Source organism: Hemiscyllium ocellatum, chromosome 4, assembly GCF_020745735.1.
Source record: "Hemiscyllium ocellatum isolate sHemOce1 chromosome 4, sHemOce1.pat.X.cur, whole genome shotgun sequence".
NCBI lineage: Eukaryota > Metazoa > Chordata > Chondrichthyes > Orectolobiformes > Hemiscylliidae > Hemiscyllium > Hemiscyllium ocellatum.
Window position 1 is genome coordinate 143,578,299 of NC_083404.1, and position 6,192 is coordinate 143,584,490.

The 6,192-nt window shown below is 48.7% G+C and overlaps 1 protein-coding gene across 1 annotated transcript in view; it reads left to right on the forward strand.

Annotated features, from left to right (window-relative positions):
- sspo (SCO-spondin) overlaps nucleotides 1-6,192 on the forward strand; it is a 538,757-nt gene that overhangs the window by 72,592 nt on the left and 459,973 nt on the right. The window lies entirely within an intron of this gene.

A 6,192-nucleotide genomic window follows, 5' to 3' on the forward strand; every position in this document is an offset into this window, starting at 1 on the left:
GGGTAGATCCACAATGTCCCTGAGGGAGGGAATTCCAGGATTCTGACCCAGAGACAGTGAAGGAACGGTGATATATTTCCCAGTGAGGATGGTGAGGGGCTCAGAGGGGAACTTGCAGGGGGCGGTGTTCCCATGTATCTCCTGCCCCTTGTCCTTCTCAATGGAAGTGGGTGTGGGTTTGGAAGGTGCTGTCTCAGGATCTTTGGTGAGTTTCTGCAGAGCATCTTGTAGATGGTACACACTGCTGTTACTGAGTGTCGGTGGGGGGAGGGAGGGGATGGTACACACTGCTGTTACTGAGTGTGGGTGGGGGAGGGAGGGGACGGTACACACTGCTGTTACTGAGTGTGGGTGGGGGGAGGGAGGGGATGGTACACACTGCTGTTACTGAGTGTGAGTGGGGGAGGGAGGGGATGGTACACACTGCTGTTAATGGGTGTGGGTGGGGGGGAGAGGGGAGGGTACACACTGCTGTTACTGAGTGTGGGTGGGGGGAGGGAGGGGATGGTACACACTGCTGTTACTGAGAGTCGGGGGGGAGGGAGGGGATGGTACACACTGCTGTTACTGAGTGTGGGTGGGGGAGGGAGGGGATGGTACACACTGCTGTTACTGAGTGTCGGTGGGGGGAGGGAGGGGATGGTACACACTGCTGTTAATGGGTGTGGGTGGGGGGAGGGAGGGGATGGTACACACTGCTGTTAATGGGTGTTGGTGGGGGGAGGGTGTGAATGCTTGTGGATGTGGATGTGGATGTACTGAAAATAATGGCGCTAGTAAAGCACAGCAGGTCAGGCAGCATCCAAGGAGCAGGAGAGTCAATGTTTTGAGCGTAAGCTCTTCATCAGGAATGAGGCTTGTGGGCCAAGTGGATTCAGAGATAAATGGAAGATGAGTCAGGCTTGGGGGAGGAAAGGGTGGGGTGGGGGGGGGAAGGTGCTAGATCGGAGTGCAGGGTGGAGCAGGGATAGATGGGAAAGACAATGAACAAGTAGGACAGTTCAAGAGGGCGGTGCCGAGTTTGAAAGTTGGATCTTAGGCACAGTGGCACAGTGGTTAGCACTGCTGCCTCACAGCACCAGGGGCCTGGGTTCGATTCCAGCCTCAGGCGACTGACTGTGTGGAGTTTGCACATTCTCCCCGTGTCTGCGTGGGTTTCCTCCAGGTGCTCCGGTTTCCTCCCACAGTCCAAAGATGTGCGGGTCAGGTGAATTGGCCATGCTAAATTGCCCATCTTGCTTGGTGCATTAGTCAGGGGTAAATTTAGGATGGGGGGAATGGGTCTGGGTGGGTTACTCTTCGGAGGGTCAGTGTGGACTTGTTGGGCCAAAGGACCTGTTTCCACACTGTAGGGAATCTAATCTAATCTAGGATAAGGTAGGGGAAGGGGAAATGGGGAAACTAGTGAAATCCACTAGTTCGAGTGGTTGGAGGGTCCCAAGGTGAAAGATGAGGTGTTCTTCCTCCAAGCATTGGGGCTAGGGCTTGGTAATGGAGGAGGCCCAGGACTTGCATGTCCTTGGCAGAGCAGGAGGGGAAGATAAAGTGTTCGGCCACGGGGCGGTGGGATTGGTTCATGCCAATCAAGCGGCTGCTTTGTCCTGGATGCTGTTGAGTTTCTTGAGTATTGTTGGAGCTGCCCCCATCCAGGGAAGTGGGGAGTATTCCACCACACTCCGGACTTGGGTCTTGTAGATGGACAGGCTTTGGGGAGTCAGAGAGTCATAAAGTCATAGAGATGTGCAGCATGGAAACAGACCCTTCCATCCAACCCGTCCATGCTGACCAGACATTCCAACCCAATCTCGTCCCACCCGCCAGCACCCGGCCCATATCCCTCCAAACCCTTCCTATTCATATACCCGTCTATATGCCCCTTAAATGTTGCAATTGTACCAGCCTCCACCACATCCTCTGGCAGCTCATTCCATACATGGACCACCCTCTGTGTGAAAAAGTTGCCCCTTAGGTCTCTTTTATATCTTTCCCCTCTCACCCTAAACCTATGCCCTCTAGTTCTGGACTCCCCAACCCCAGAGAAAAGACTTTGTTTATTTACCCTATCCATGCCCCTCATAATTTTGTAAACCTCTATAAGGTCACCCCTCAGCCTCCGACGCTCCAGGGAAAATAGCCCCAGCCAGTTCAGCCTCTCCCTGTAGCTCAAATCCTCCAACCCTGGCAACATCCTTGTAAATCTTTTCTGAACCATTTCAAGTTTCACAACATCTTTTCGATAGGTAGGAGACCAGAATTGCACGCAATATTCCAACAGTGGCCTAACCAATGTCCTGTACAGCCACAACATGACCTCCCAACTCCTGTACTCAATACTCTGACCAATAAAGGAAAGCATACCAAACGCCGCCTTCACTATCCTATCTTCCTGTGACTCCACTTTCAAGGAGCTATGAACCTGCACTCCAAGGTCTCTTTGTTCAGCAACACTCCCCAGGACCTTACCATTAAGTGTATAAGTCCTGCTAAGATTTGCTTTTCCAAAATGCAGCACCTCGCATTTATCTGAATTAAACTCCATCTGCCACTTCTCAGCCCATTGACCCACCTGGTTCAGATCCTGTTGTAATCTGAGGTAACCCTCTTCGCTGACCACTACACCTCCAATTTTGGCGTTATCTGCAAACTTACTAACTATACCATTATGCTCACGTCCAAATCATTTATATAAATGATGAAAAGTAGAGGACCCAACACCAATCCTTGTGGCACTCCACTGGTCACAGGCCTCCAGTCTGAAAAACAACCCACCACCACCACCTCTCAGGAGTGAATTACCCATGGCAGCATTCCTAGCCTCTGACCTGCTCTTGTAAAACTGTCTTAATATGGTGAGTTTAGTTCAATTCTGGTCAATGGTAAATCCCAGGATATTGATAGTGGGGATTAGATGGTCTCTTATTGGTGATGGTCATTGCCTGGTATTGATGTGCCATCAATGTTACTTGCTATTTGTCAGCCACTCCTGGATAGTTTCCCATTCAAAAGAAAAGTGTTATTGGATTGGAGACTCTGTTTTCTCTCCAATGTTGCTGCCAGACATGCTGAATTTCTCCAGCAATATCTAATTTAATTTCAGCTTCCTGCATCCACAGTATTTTGCTTTGACCATATCTTGGTCTTGCTGCATTTCTCTGGTTCCTGGGGAGTCAAAGAACAAAGAACGATCCTTCGGCCCTCCAAACCTGTGCCAACACATTTAGCCCTTCCATACTAAACCCGTCTTCACTGACAGGATCTGGATCCCTCTATTCCCTTCCTATTTCTGTATCCGTCCAGGTGTATCTCGAATGCTGCTATAGCGCCTGCTTCCACCCCCTTCCTCTGGCAGCGCATTCCAGGCACCCACCACCCTCTGTGTGAAAACCTACCTCACACATCTCTTTTAAACATGCACCCCCACCCCACACCTTAAACCTGTAACTGACCCCTCCACCCCGGGAAAAAGCCTCATACTTCCCACCCTATCCATGCCATTCACAATCTTATAAACTTGTATCAAGTTACCCCTCACTGTCCTGCATTCCAGTGAAAACAAACCCAGTTTATCCAATCCTCATAGCTCAAATCCCCCAGACCAGGCAACATCCTGGTAAACCTTTTCTGTCCCCTCTCCAAAGCATCCACATCCTTCTGGCAATGTGGTGTCCGCAGTATTCCATGTGTGGTCTGACTAGAGTTCTCTAAAGCTGCAGCAGAACTTGTCTATCCCTATACTCAATGCCCTTTCCAATGATGGCAAACATGCCATGGGCCGTTTTCACTCCCTTGTCTACCTGCACTGCCCCCTTCAGTGACCTGTGAACCTGCACACCCAGATCCCTCTGCATATCAACACCCCTGAGGGTTCTGCCATTCACTGTATAATTTCCACTTGTACTTGACTTTCCAAGATACATCACCTCATATTTGTCTGGATTAAACTCCAACTGCCATTTCTCTGTCTATGCCTCCAACTGATCCATATCCTGCTGTATCCTCGGACAATCTTCCTCATCATCTGCAACTCCACCAATCTTTGTATCACCCACAAACTTACCAGTTAGACCCAGCCATATTTTCCTCCAGATCGTTCATGTAGACCATGAACAGCAGATGTCCCAGCACTGATCCCTGTGGAACATCACTAGTCACAGCCCTCCATTCTGAAAAGCATCCTTCCCCCTCTCCCCTCTGTCTCCTGTGACGAAGTCAGTTCTGTCTCCATCTTGCCATCTCACCCTGATACCATGTGACTTCACCTTTTGTATCAGTCTGCCATGAGGGACCTTCTCAAAGGTTTTACTGAAGTCCATGTCAACAACGTCAACCATTTTCCCTCATTAATCGTCTTTGTCACTGAGTCATGAATGGTGTATCTTGCCCAGCTCTCTGATGTCATGATTTTATGAAGTTCTCCAGAATGTGACCTGACTGGACAGTGTAATCAGATTGGAGTCTGTGTTGAGGACTGTTGGTGTTGATTCTGTTCTGGATTCTCTGAAATCTGTGAAATCTTTCTCCACTTGAGGACCTTTCTCTCGGAGGAGCGTTGTTTAGGCTGTTGTTCCAATCAATGGCCTATTTCACATCCAGGGGACATATAACCTCTTGAAGTCCCTCAGTGACAAAGTCTTCCCTGTTGAAACAGAGAACTGCTCCAATCTTTTACCTGTGGGATCTTTCACAGAAAATGGCGGCCAAGCTAAAACAGGTGCCACCTTTTATGCAGGATCCTGGATCACTGAGCCTGGTGATGTCCTTGTAACCATGGTGTAAATCTGTGGATAGTTGTCATCCCATCTCCGTGGTAGCTCCCATGGACCCTTGTGCAACTGGTTTGCAGTGTGAGCATTTTGTCCTCAACCTGCCCGACAATCTGTGCTGAGATGTAAAAGTTGTGTTCTACAACCCCATAATGAAGCCCATTTCCCTCCCTCCCAGAGTGGTAGCGCTGGGGGTGAGAGCCAGTACGATGGTTTGCTCACTCCTGTGGCCTGACGTGGTGCAGTCTCAGTCATTGCTGACCTTGGATCATCTCGTCAGCTGTGATCAAACTCCAATCTGTAAGGGATGACTTGTCCTCCATGCTGTGTGGCTGCCGAAACAATCTCCATTAGAGATTCCTGATTGAGCTGGAGGGGATCAAACTTTTCATTACATTTCTCACCAGTGGCATAGAATCCTGGAATCTCTATAGACTGGAAACAGGCCATTCAGCCTATTGAGTCCATACCGACCCTCCAAAGGGCATCCCACTCAGACTCATACCCCACTCTATCACTGTAACCCTGCATTTCCCACGGCTAATCTACCCTAACCTGCACATCTTTGGACTGTAGGAAGAAACCGGAGCACCTGAAGGAAACCCATGCAGAGACGGGGAGAATATACAACCTCCACACAGACAGTTACAAATTGCTGAATTTTGTCATCAGTGTTGTGAAGAATTAAACATTTCTTCCACAGATTTCCATCTCGTTGACAGTAGGAAACAATGGAATGTTTGTAATCTCTCAGATTGTGTCGTTACTTTTGGATCTGTCATGTTTGCCCCTGAACTGATTGTTCCATGACTGTTGTCTCCTTGGATAGACCATAAGAAATAGGCAGGAGAAGGCCATTCGGCCCCTTGAGTCTGCTCTGCCACTCAATAGGATCATGGCTGATCCGACATTCCTCATGTCCACTTCTTGCCCTTTCTCTGTGATCTTTAATTCCTCTATGGATTAAGAATCTATCCATTCAGGCCTTAAACATACACAAAGACTCTAGCCCCACAGCTCTGTGTGACAAGGAGTTATAGAGACTCTCAACCCTCAGAGAGAAGAAATTCGACCTTATCTTAAATTGGTGCCTCTTTATCTGTGATTATGACCTCTCATCCTAGATTCTCCCATATGAGGAAACATTCTCTCAGCATTTACCTTGTTAAGTCCTGTAAGAATCCTGTATGTTTCAATGAGATCACCTCTCATTCTTCTAAACTCAGGTGAGTATAGGCCCAACCTGTTTAGCTTTTGCTCAGAAGACAATCTGTCCCTAACAGGGAATCCCTCCATACGGGTGAACCTGCTCCAAACTGCCTCCAATGAAATGATATATTTCCTTAAATAAGGAGACTAAACCTGCTCACAGTACTGTCGATGGGGTCTCAGCAGCACCTTGTATACTTGCTGTTAGACTTCCCTACTC